Here is a 13,715-nt window from a genome sequence, read left to right on the forward strand (position 1 = left end):
CTAAGTTTTTGAAAATCCTACTGAGTGGAGAGCACACCACCCACTCGGGGGCTTAGCTGCAGCCCAGTGCTCGCCTAAGTTTTTGAAAATCCTACCGAGTGGAGAGCAGACCTCCCACTCGGGGGCTTAGCTGCAGCCCAGTGCTCGCCTAAGTGTATCGGGGAACAAGTCGATTGCAATGAGCGCCTCGCTTTAGCCTGCAAAAGACACCTCAAACCAAATGCAAACATATCAACGTCGAATCCAAGTTCGGATAACACCTAACGGAACCGAAAGTGCGCAGGCGCTAAGCCTGTTAAGGTTTGTCGGTTACAAAACTCACTCGTCATACCGAGGCAAATTTAAAGTATCAAGCTCAGAAGTTTTTTACCCCTCCTGTGGAGGGCTGGAAGGTGCAACAAACTCATCCAGGTCGATTCCATCTGCAATCCGAGTGGCAGCGGCGATGAAGGTCTCCATGAAAGATCGGAAATCATGCTTCTTGGTGTTAGCCACCCTAAGGGCCGCCAGCTTGTCCTCTCGTGCATCCTTGCAGTGAACGCGGACCAGAGACAGAGCAACATCCGCGCCACACCTGGCAGAAGACTTCTTCCACTCCTGCACTCGACTTGGGACCTCGTTCAGTCGAGTCATCAGAGACTCGAGGTCGTTCTGGAGCGTGTCTCTTGGCCAGAGTGTTGTGTCGATGCGAGAAGTTGCGACCTTCAGCCTTGCGAGATAGTCGACGACAGCAGCAACGCGAGATTCAAGCCGGAGCACATTCATGGCGACTTCATCTTTCACGGGAGAGTTGATGGGATCCGGGTTTATTTCCAGTCGACCAGTCTCCTCTTCAAAGTTCTGGCAAAATTCTGCAAGTACAACCACCGAGTCAAGACAACAATCGGAGATCACAGTTAAAATGTCTGTTTGATACAAAAGATTACCTTCAAGCATGAGGAATAGCTTCTTGGCGAGTCCACCCAGATAAGCCTACAGATCGTTCTTCTTTCCCACCAACTCACTGGCCTTGTCATTCAGGGCAATCTTGTCACTTTTCAGTCGACTAACCTCCTTGTTGGCAGCATCAAGAGCAGCTTTCAGATTTGGTGTTTTCTTCTTCAAGCTTGGTGACTGAAGCCAGCTTCTCATCTGCGAGCTTGGTCTTCTCTAAAGCCGCTTTCTGCATCTCAGCCAAGTCAAGGTCTTTCTTCTTCAGGGCATCCCTCACTTTGTCTGCAAAATTACAGTGAGATCAGACTCTGAAACAAACGAGAGGCAAAGGCAGTCGTCGAAGTCCTCACCAAACATACCTCGAGCTTCAAGGTCGCAGGATTTCAGATCAAGCTCGAGCTGGATGTGTTTGTTCTCCAACTCAGTATAACGAGCCGCAAGGTCGCAGGATTTCTACGAAGAACCAATCGACATATGTCAAAGACAATTCACTTCCGAGTGACTAAGGAAAAATCATAGCATTTCTAAGACTACGGCCGAATACAAACATTCGACCATAGTCTCAGGGACTACACCCAGTGGGTGCACTCAGCGTGCCCCCACTAGTTTCATCAGTTAGAGTCGACCAGTCGACCAACAACAAAAAAAACAGGAGGTGTTCTTCAGACTATAGTCGACTGCCAGCAGTCGACCACAGTCTCGGGGACTACACCCAGTGGGTGCACTCAGCGTGCCCCCACCGGTCTATGAATCTATTCGACCTAGTCGAGTAAGGAAAAAACTTAAGACATAAAGACTATGATCGACTGCCAGCAGTCCACCATAGCCTTAGGGACTACACCCAGTGGGTGCACTCAGCGTGCCCCCACTAACCCGGAATTTCAATCGACACACCCAGTGGGTGTAGGACAAACTCTAGGAATTTCAGAAAGAAGAGTTTTCAGATATCATATCCTAACAGAACAGGCAGTGATCGACTGACTTGAACATTACTCTGAAGAGCTGAACTGGCATCATAGGCTGCCTGGCTGGCTTCTCGGATTGCCTTCACTTGCTCCATCATGACCCCCGCTTGGCGTATTGCTTCTTTAGCAGCACTAGCTTGGTCTTCTGGGACGTGGTAAGTTGAGAAAAGCGAGGGTTGAGCAGCACTCGACGATGAAGGACGAGCACTCGTCAACGGCACCGCAAAGGTTATGGTAGGCCGAGTGACATTGTCTCCCCCCACGACCAATGTCTCGGATGCTGGCACGTCCTGAGTCGCCTTGCCAGCATACGCTTTCTTGTTCCTTCTCTGCCTCAGTGGTTCCTTGTCGTCATCGTCGGGAAGGTCGATAACGACGTTAGATGAAGCTGCAGAAAAAGAATCAAAATTAGAGACAAGAAGCCAATCGACTGAAGACGAAACTACAAGAGTCATACCAGGTTTTGAAGTAACAGCATCCTCCATCTCCCGATCTTCAGCTCTGACCGAGGTATCAGAAGTAGCAGCATTGCAGTTCCAGAAGTCAGTCGATTAGCTCATGAGTCGACCAAGAACAAGTTCATGTGGAACAGACAAACTCAAGCTACACCATTACCCTGAGATAGTGGGGATCACCATCTTCATCTTCGGAAGACCTTCGCCGACTTCGACGGCGCCACTCGAGATTGCTTCGGAGCTTTCTCAGTCGGCACCAGAGAAGTAGTCCGAGGGCGCTTGGACGACTGCGTGACGGTTGCGACCCCCTTACCACGCTCGACCGCAGGATCATGGACAAGCTTCGAGCGTCTTTCCGAGCGAGGAGGTACAACTTCCTCCTCCTCCTCCTCCTCTTCCTCCTCACCAGAGTCATCATCCTCATCATCGTCATCAGCATCCGGATCCCACTCCTCCGGGCTTTCGCCCCCACTTCCTTCCTCCTCCTCAGTCGGTGTTTGCGCTCCATTGGGCATCGAGTATAACTCAGTGGTGGCCTGCCAGACAACAAAACAAAACAAAGGTCAATCGACTAATTCGCAGTGAAGCAGAATGAATAAAGCAAGATTACAATTGGAGATAAGTGGTCATACCGTGTCCGGTATGTAGGTACAGTCGAGTGGTGGGATCCTCCTAGCCCCTCGAGGGTTGTCCTTATTCTCTGTGATTGCGGTCACCCACCTCTCCAGTGTGGCATCGTCGACCGCTTCTGGATGAACCCGAGTGGTGTCTTCGGTACCACAGTACAACCACATCAGGTGGCCTCGGTACTGAAGCGGTTGGAGGCGCCGTCTAAGGAAGACCTCCAGAAGATCCATACCCGTCACTCCGTCCCGAACGAGTTGGACTATGCGCTCCATCAACATTTTTACCTGAGCTTTCTCCTCAGGAAGCACCTTCAGAGAAGAGGGTTTGTCCACTCGGTCCATGGAGAACGGAGGGAGACCAGTCGACTGCCCCGGCGTCGACTCGTCTTGGCAGTAGAACCAAGTCGACTGCCACCCTCTGACTGACTCGGAAAGGGTCATGGCCGGGAAAGTACTCTTATTCCTCATCTGAATCCCAAGACCCCCGCACATCTGGATAACCTTAGTCCTCTCATCATCCGGACTCGCCTTTTTCACCGTCTGTGAGCGACAGGTGAATATGTGCTTAAAGAGAACCCAGTGTGGTCGACAACCCAGGAAGTTCTCGCACATGGACACGAAAGCAGCAAGATAGGCAATGGAATTGGGAGTGAAATGGTGGAGTTGCGCCCCAAAGAAGTTCAGAAACCCTCGGAAGAAAACACTCGACGGCAGAGAGAATCCACGGTCTACATGAGTGGCTAGGAGAACACACTCACCCTCCTGCGGCTGTGGTTGACACTCGGTCCCCGGAAGCCTTGCTGAACCGTGGGAGATCAGACCCTCGTTGGCCAGGTCATTGAGATCCTTCTCGGTGATGGTCGAGCAGATCCAATCCCCTTGGACCCAACCTTTTGGCAGGCGGGACCTTGACGAAGATCCGCCCCGACTGGACGCTCTCCCCTTCGCTTTCCCCGTCGCCGTCGCCTTCTTCGCGCGCTCCAAGGCCGCCGTCTTCTCCTTCACCATTGTCGCCGGCGAAGCACACGAGGAGTGGATAGGCGGAGGCGAGAGCAGGCACAGCGGGCGGAGGCAAAGAGGGCAGAGAGGAGAATGAGAAGGCACTGTTCAAAAACCCTTGCCCGACGCTTTATATAAGGACGCTTCCGAGTGGCTGACAAGTAGGCCCGGGCGGTCCTGTCACATCCCGAAACAATCGCGCACGCATGATACGTGGCGAAAAAGGCGGCGCAGAAATCGAGACGTCCACGCCTTATCCCATCCGAGTACCGCGGTCCGCCCCGCTTCGCGCGCTTCCCAAAATTCGGATCCCACAAAATCCGCTAACGGCAGATCAATCTGTCAGACGATAGATTTCCTGCGATCCGTCGCTCGGAAGTTCACTAAGTTCAAAAGTTCACTCGACAGAAGAAAGGAATGGATCAAGGCGACTGAAAGAAAAGTTAATGCCAACGCCAAAAAAGAAAAATCGCTGATCCAGGATACGACATAATCAGAGCACGGGAAATAGGTCGGAGAAAATTATCAACCCCTTCCTCACTCGAACCTCGATCCATTCGGGGGCTAATGATGAAGTCATGTACCTAGGGTAGGGTCATGAACCTATCTAGGATACCCTACCCAAGGACATCCTTAGAAGAAGCTACCTTCCAGTCGACCAAGAGGGACTTCACTCGACGAACTCAAGGAGACTCGACGATGAAGATAGCCACTCGACCATGAAGCTAACCACTCGACGGCCAGAAGACCTAAAGTCACTCAGCACGTAACGGTCTGTCATTAAGTAGCTTCAATAGTCTTCATGGCGCTTTATAAGGGCGTTACCAGTAACCCCCTGTCTTAATGTACTTTAAACCCTGCATAACTGAGGGCCGGAGGGGTCTGGCGAACTCTATGTAAGCCACCCCCCTCCTCAGTGTAAAGGGTTCGCACCCCTGTAACTCATACACACAGAAACCAGTCGACCGCCTCCGGGCTCCGAGACGTAGGGCTGTTACTTCCTCCGAGAAGGGCCTGAACTCGTAAATCCCTTGCGTATACAACTACTCCATAGCTAGGATCTTGTCTCTCCATACCTACCCCCATTGTAATGTCAGACTTAGAACCACGACAGTTGCTTCACCCCAACTTAAAACTTATAAGTCACCCCCTTTTACGTGGGTCCTACCACATGCATGATGTGGATTGGTTGGAAAGGTGTGGTCAGTTGACTTATAAGTCAGGTGACAATCAAACAGGCGTGACTTATAAGTCACTGGTTTTAAGTCACCTGACTTATAAGTCAGGTGACTTATTGAAACCAAACAGGCCCTATGGATGAATTTCTTTTGAGGAAGGTGACATCAAGTCCCTGGAAGTCGAGAACCATGCATGTCGCAATGACAATAACGTGTACGTATGCTATATTGCTTTCTATCTCGACGTCGAAAAGAAAAGAGGCTTTGTACGTGATCGTCTTCACTCACATGTGCCGTGAACAGTTGCGATAGACATGACCGGATCCGAAAAATATCTGGAGAAGGGCCAAACGAGCTGAACTTGCCATGTGCAGCACGGAACCATGTACGACGACGTACAGACACTGCACCAGCAAACTAAGCCACGGCAACCACCTGCATGCAGGCACGACCGCCACAGATCTTTCCTCTGCTACGCCTCCACGGCACAATCATGGACATGGCCTCTCCTCCGAGCGGAGCGTGCAGTGAGCAGGACGGCATCCCCGTCGTCGACCTGGCCGTCCTCCTCAACGGCGACGCTGGCGAACGGTCGCAGGCGATCCGACACCTCGGCCGGGCGTGCCAAGACCGGAGCAGAAGCAGGAGCACATGGACACCGGCCCGATGGACCCCGTCCGCGTCGGCACGAGCTTCAACTCCGCCGTCGACGGCGCCAGGTACTGGCGGGACTACGTCAAGATGTTCGCGCACCCGGAGCTCCACTGCCCCGCCAAGCCCGACAGCCTGCGGGGCGTAGCCGCAGAGTACGCGGCGCGCACCAGGGGCCTGCTGCTGGAGCTCACGCAGCCATCTCCGAGAGCCTGGGGCTCGGCGGCGGCCGCATTGCTGAGCGCCTGGACCTCGATTTCGGCCTTCAGATCCTCATCGGCAACCATTACCCGCCGTGCGCTGCTGACCCGGACGACGATGGGGCGATCAGGCTGCCGGCTCACTCTGACCACGGCCTCCTCACTCTGCTCTTCCAGAACGGCGTCGATGGCCTCCACGTCAAGCACGACGGCCGGTGGCTCCTCGCCAAGCCCCTCCCCGGCTCCTTCTTCGTCATCGCCGGGGATCAGCTGGAGGTGACCAACCGATCGACTCGTGTCTCTTATGATCTATCTATAGATGACAAGAAAAATCTGAACCTGCTGTGCTGGTTCGTGTGAACTACCAGCTTATAGAATTCAAATTGGGGATGAATTCGCCATGGAAGGCGGATGCAAGCTCACACGCACACGGTGTTGGCCGAAGCCACCAGTTCCTTTCCAGATCCACACACCAACGGTAATATACTAGCTTACACCCTTAACGAGCCAGTTCAGGCCTGCAAGCCACTCGGGAAGTTGCCGGTCGTGAGTGGGCCGAGTAGCCGGCCCACGAGTCGAATCATCAACCTCGCGCGCTCCCGTTTGCTCTGTTCCAGTCCCATGATCGCTGATATTCCCCCCTTCTTCAGAACCGGCTTGTCCCCAAGCCGGGGCACGAGGGAACAACTGACGAAGCGAATCCTTATCCTCCCAGGTTGCCGAAGAAGCATCCCCTCCACTCCACCGAACTAGGACTTGTGCCACCGATCGGTTGTCGGCGCGGCGAAGGCGCTCCTGCAGTATCTTAACAGGGAACTGAAGATGAGCATCAACAGAAGGAAGCGACTTGAGTACCTCATGTTGCGGATGCACACAACGCTTCAGCTGGGAAACATGGAATACAGGGTGAATACGACTAGCTGCTGGCAACTGCAAGTGATAAGCCACTTCGCCAATCTTCTCCAGAATTAGAAACGGACAAAAATACTTGAAGGCAAGTTTATGATTTGCTCTGTGCACCACTGATGATTGTACATACGGCTGGAGTTTAAGGAATACTCGATCTCCCATATCAAATTTCCTTTCAGTGCGTTTCTTGTCAGCCTGGTGTTTCATCCTTTGCTGAACACGCAACAAATGCTGGCGCACTGACTGTTGAACCACTGCTCGAGCATCCAACCACTGCTGCAAATCAACAGGATCAATTGAGTCTGAAGTTGAAATTCCGAAATGCCTAGGACCATGACCATAAAAAACCTCAAATGGAGATTTGTTAAGTGCTGAATGCCAGTTGGTATTGTACCAAAACTCACAAAGTGAAAGCCACTTTGCCCACTTGTTCGGATGAGCACTCATGAAACACCTCAAAAAACACTCCACTTGTTGATTAACACGTTCTGTCTGTCCATCAGTTTCAGGATGATAAGTTGTGCTCATATTAAGCACAACTCTTGTCCTCTTCACCAGAGCTTGCCAAAATTTGCTGGTGAAAACTGAATCTCCGTCAGATACTATATAGAGAGGCATGCCATGAAGCTCGTAAATATTGTCCAGAAAAAGTTCAGCAATCTTCTGGGCTGTATATGGGTGTTTGACAGGTATAAAATGACCATATTTTGTAAATTTGTCAATAACTACTATGATGCAATCATACTGATCAGAAGATGGCAACCCTGAGATAAAATCCATGGTCACTGTCTCCCAAGCTTTTGCAGGAACATGCAGTGGTGATAGCAATCTAGGATAGGCCACTCTCTCAGGTTTGGCCTGTTGACAAATGAGACAAGATTGCACAAATTGCTGTATCCGTTTCTTCATACCCACCCATTTAAACAGTGCTCTAATTCTTTTGTAGGTGACAGGAAATCCAGAATGACCACCCAAGGGAGTGTCATGGAAAGCTTGGCAAATTTTTGTGTGCAAACCACAGTCATTGCCCACCCAAATGCAACCCTTATACCTCAGCACACCTTGTATCAATTGAAAATTGTTTTTGGACTTAGGCTGCACTGACAACTGTTGCAATAATTCCTGTGCTTTTATGTCATCCTTATAACTTCCCACCACTTCTTCCAACCAACTAGGCTGGACCCCAGAAATTGCTAGCACTTGAGAAACTGACTGTGGTCTCCTGGAAAGGGCATCAGCTGCAGAATTATCAATACCCTTCTTGTAATCAATCTTATAATTCAATCCCATCATCTTTGTGAGAGCTTTTTGTTGCCAGGGTGTAAGCAGTCTCTGATCAGAAAGATTCACCAAACTTTTTTGATCCGTCCTGATAATGAATTCTTGGAACTGTAAGTATGGTCTCCACTGCTCAATAGCTAATAATATAGCTAGATACTCCTTCTCATAAACAGATAACCCTCTATTCCTAGGACCTAGAGCTTTGCTAACAAAAGCAATGGGGTGGTCCTGCTGCATCAGAACAGCACCAATCCCCACATCACAAGCATCAGTTTCAACCACAAATTGCTTAGAAAAATCAGGTAATGCCAAGACAGGAACATGAATAAGAGCTTGCTTCAGAGTTTGGAAAGACATCTCTGTAGCTGGTGTCCACACAAAGATAGCCCCCATTTTTAACAGACCATTTAATGGTCTACTGATCATCCCATAATTCCTGATAAACTTCCTGTAGTACCCAGTTAAACCCAGAAATCCTCTGACCTGCTTCACATCAGTAGGAGCTGGCCAGTTTTTAACAGTTGCAATTTTGCTAGCATCTGTTGAAACACCTTCACCGCTAATGACATGGCCCAGATAAGCAATTTCTTGTTTAGCAAAGTCACACTTGCTCATTTTTACTCTCCATTGTTTCTCTAACATAATACTTAGCACCCTTTCCAAATGTATAAGGTGTTCTTTCAAGGTTTTACTGAAGATGAGGATATCATCAAAGAAACATACTGCACAAGGATCTTCTCCTCTCAGAACTGGAGTTAGATCTATGTTCATTGCCCCTTGGAAGGTATTGGGTGCACCTGTCAGGCCCATAGCAACCACAGTAAACTCATAGTGACCAATATGTGTTTGGAAAGCAGTCTTAAATTTTTCTCCAGGTGCTCTGATCTGATGGTAGCCAGCTCTTAGGTCTAGTTTTGAAAACCAACAAGCTCCAACAAGTTGATCTAATAATTCATCTATAACAGGAATTGGGTATTTGCTGTTAATTATGAGAGCATTAACATGTCTAAAATCAATGACCAACATCCAATCTCCTTCTTCCTTTTTATTAACCATCAGAGCAGGCGATGAGAAGGGAATGTTGCTCACCAGAATTATCCCCCTTTGTAGCATTTCCTGCACCTATTTTTCCATTTCCACCTTCAGATGAGGAGGAATCCTGTAGGGTCTGATGGACACTGGTTGAGCACCAGGAATTAATGGTATGCTGTGATCGTACTGTCTTCTGGGAGGTAGACCTATGGGAGGAGAGAAGACCACTGCATACTTGTCCAACAGAGCCTGAATTTCAGGTAATTGTTCCCTTTGTTCAGGAATAACATTCTGAAAAATAGCCATAACTATAAAAGCACATTCCTCAGGCAGATCTCCTTGCAAGGTGACAGTAACACCCTTGTACTAGAATGAAAGCCACTTCTGTTCCCAATCAATGTACATGGGGTTGTGTTTGGCCAACCAATCCAGACCCAAAATGCCATCATAACCCCCTAAGGACAATAGTCTGAAATCATGTGAAAATTCCTAGCCTTGACAAATCCATTGACATTGTTTCACTTGTTGTGAGCAAGTCAATTTTCCTCCACCTACTACCTTCACTGTAACTGCTTTAATGTCAGTAATTTCTGGAAGCATGGAATGCAAGGAGCTGTCCAAAAATGAGTGAGTGCTGCCAGAATCTACCAGGAACTTCAGCTCTGTATTTTTTATACTTACTTGCAAGGACAAGGACAGTGTGGACACACTATTGCTTGTAGCAGCTACTGACAACAGCATGAGATTGTCAGAATCACTATCTGAATCATCCTGGGAAGGAGTGGAGCTTTGCAACTGTTCAATAAGCTCTTGAACCACATGTAACTGGACTGTAGATTTGCATTGGTGGTCCTTGGACCATTTCTCTCCACAAATGAAACACAATCCCTTGGCCCTCCTAAAATTCCTAAGAGAAGTCCATTTATCTTGAACTGGCAGGGATCTGTGGCCTTCAGTTGGTTTCTTATCTTCCACAGTCTTTGCCTTGTAAGGATAAGTTCCTGGAGGGTTAATGCTCTTTTTGTTGTGGAAGTATACTGCATTTCTCCCAATTCCTCATGGAGCAGGGCCAACTCATAAGCAGTATCCAGATCGCGTGGTTTTTGCATGGCAATGGCCATCCGAACACCTGGTTTCAGACCATCGATAAAATGGGTGGTGTAGTGCAGAGGATCAGGGCTGAACTCATATGCAGTGAGTTGGTCATACAATTCTGCAAATTGTTCCACATACTCCTCCACCGACCCAGTCTGGTTAAATCTGAACATCTTTCTCAAGAGATTCTGGTGTTGGTTCCGGCCAAACCTCGTCTGCAATAGGTTGCAAAATTTGGTCCAATGCAGTTCAATAGTTCGCCTCTGCACTGACTCCAACCACCGAGCTACTGCACCTTCAAACTGGGCAGTGGGATAAGATATCCACCTGCTGTGGTGAGTGCCCCATAACTTGAAGTAATCCTCACATCTAGCTTGCCATAACTGTGGATTCGACCCGTCAAACCGCAGTAATTCAACTCGGGGACCTGAGTTGTACTGCTCACCTTGATCCAGAGCAACGAGTTCGCGGGGCGACTGGAATTCCCGGGGAGACGACAGATCACGCGCTCCGCGAGCCGGGGGTGGAACGTAGATGTTCTGGGTACACGCTTCTCTGGCAGCAGACGAGCTCCGGGGCCTGGCCTCATAGTCAACCTTGTCGACTCTCTCTAGATCGAAAAGGATCTGCTCGATGTCGAGATGGAGCTCGGAACGGACACCGTCGACGCGGGCCATGATGAGCCCGTCCAGGGTCCTAGTCGATTCCTGGAGCAGCTTGGTCATGGACTTGAGGAGATCGTTGCTATGTACCTTGAGGTGCTGCTCGAGATCGTCGGTGACAGCCGCCTTGACGAACTCGTGGATGTTGCGGCCTTCCGCCGACAGCTTCTCCATGGCCTTTCACCGGCGAAATTCACGGAATCTGGTGCGGTGGGGGTGGCGGGGAAGCTCCATGATGGAACGGCTCTGATGCCAGATGTGAACTACCAGCTTATAGAATTCAAATTGGGGATGGATTCACCATGGAAGGCGGATACAAGCTCACACGCACACGATGTTGGCCGAAGCCACCAGTTCCTTCCCAGATCCACACGCAACACACACCAAGGGTAATATACTAGCTTACACCCTTAACGGGCCCAGTTCAGGCCTGCAAGCCACTGGGGAAGTTGCCGGTCGCGAGTGGGCCGAGTAGCCGGCCCATGAGTCGAATCATCGGCCTCGCGCGCTCTCGCTTGCTCTATTCCAGTCCCATGATCGCTGACATTCGTGTGTTGCGAATGGTATGCAGATTGTGAGCAATGGAAGGTACAAGGGTGTGCTCCACCGCGCATTGGTCGACCGAACCCAGGCGAGGATGTCGTGCGTGAGCCTGCTCAGGCCGTGCCTGGACGCCGTTGTCGAGCCAGTACCAGAGCTGGCCGTGTCACCCCTGGGCCTAGAGTTCGGGGGGTCAGGTATAGGTACTACATGGAACACCAGCAGAGCAACAAGCTCAATGAGAAGGCAACACTGGACCTCGTTCGGGTGTAGCGTCACATACATACTCACACGCCTAGCAATTCTTGAATTTACTAGGTAATTATATTGCCCGTGCGTTGCTACGGGAGTATATAATCTAGTTGTTCTACCATGTATATCTTTATGGCACATTTTGATTGTTCTAACATACTCCCTCCGTCCGAAAATACTTGTCATCAAAATGAATGAAAATGGATGTATCTAGAACTTTCAATGACAAGTATTTCCAGACGGAGGGAGTATGTCCTTAGGGCACCTCAGGCCGCATTGTTTACTTATTTTTACCATTAAATCATTTCTTTCTCCTACTTTCTCAAGAGTTGCTAATGTAGATGAATTTTAGAATTTTCCATAATGCTTCCTCCAAACAAGCTATCCCTCCTACTTCATCTCACTCTAGCAGACACTATGCATCCTAGCGTCTATCTCCCTTCAAAAGATAGGAAATGGACTGTTCAAACGTTACTATATTGAGAAAAGAGCAAATGCATGATTCTCAGGAAGCGTGTATTTTTTTTAAAGGAGGAAGACCCTCGGTCTCTGCATCTGGGCAATGCATGCAGCCACTTTATTAATTATTCACAAAGACCTTACAAAGTAGTACATCAATAAGTCTAAAGTCACCATATCTTGGCAACATATGTCGCTACTTCTATCCACTTGATGAAGGGGTGCCGATAGTCCGAGCCTAATACCAAACAGACCTCGCACCTAAGCCTAACATATAAAACTGGAGGCCTCAGCCAAGCCATATACCTAGTCTGGGGCACACACCAGTCCGGCGCACTCACAGAGGCCCCCGCTGCCATCTTCCACCGATCCATCTTCAGAGCTGGTACTGACACCATGACCATGCCAAGTCTGTCAACGACGCCACCACGCCAGACATCGTCCATTCTCATGTGCGAGTCCATCTACACACATTGAATGCCGAGACTCCACTGCGCCACGCCGCCGAGATCCACAGTCGTCGATGTGTAAGATGAAGCACCGCTCCACCAAAGATGTTGTCCGCTTGTCCCTCGAGCCCGTGCACACCTCCAAGACTGACGCCCCCAAGGGGAAAACCACACAAGAGCGTCGTTGTCATCCGATCTACTGATCTAGGGTTTCCCAGGGAGGTAACAGGTAGAGGTCTGAAACTTCTCCACGGTGATATCTTCAAGAAGAGAACGACACAGAAGAGCCCTGCCATCGCCGGCCTTGGCATCTAGCCGAGCGCAAGATTTTCACCCAGATCTATTCAAAGAACCTCCATCTACTCTTGTGTACGGATCACCGCCATCTCTACCGGGGACTGGAAGTAGGGCCCAGACCACCGTCGCCTGACCAGTCAGTAGTCGCGCTGCGCGAGCAGCAGGGCCACCTGCATGCCCCACCCGCGCCACCGGAGAGACCTAGACCAGACCGCGTTGTCGGCCCAAGAGAGGACGATGCCACGTACGACCAACAACCATCGTCGCCAGCCCATGCCATCGCGCCGCCACACCATGCTGCCACTAGAAGAAAGCGTTCTGCGCCGCCATCCTAGGGCATGAGGAGAAGAAGGCCTCGCCGCCACCTAGGCCGATCGCGCTTTGCCCGACGACCTGCGCCAGTGGTGGCGAGGAGGGGCGAGGGACGGCAGATCTCGGCTCCCCCCGGCCGCCCGCGGAGACGGCGCGAGGAGAGGGATGAGGGGTCTGTTACGAGGAAAGGGGCCTCTATATCAAATCTATCTTAGTAGTACCAATGTATGGCAAATGTTTTACTAATGCTGGGATATTGAACAATTTTAAGTAATATAACATAAAAACATAAATGTGCAAGCCAATTGGTGAGGGGAGTCATCTGGAAGATAGTGCACACCATCTTCTCTTGTTCTCCAAAAATTCTCCGTGGCTTCTAACAATACCTCTATCCATGCCTTGTTGCCCAACATCCTTTTT

The 13,715-nt window shown here is 50.1% G+C and overlaps 1 pseudogene; it reads left to right on the forward strand.

Annotated features, from left to right (window-relative positions):
* Nucleotides 1–5,357: 5,357 nt before the first annotated feature.
* Nucleotides 5,358–11,799, forward strand: LOC123110402 (2-oxoglutarate-dependent dioxygenase 19-like; annotated as a pseudogene).
* Nucleotides 11,800–13,715: the final 1,916 nt, after the last annotated feature.

The sequence above is a fragment of the Triticum aestivum genome, chromosome 5B, assembly GCF_018294505.1.
Source record: "Triticum aestivum cultivar Chinese Spring chromosome 5B, IWGSC CS RefSeq v2.1, whole genome shotgun sequence".
NCBI classification, from domain to species: Eukaryota; Viridiplantae; Streptophyta; class Magnoliopsida; order Poales; family Poaceae; genus Triticum; species Triticum aestivum.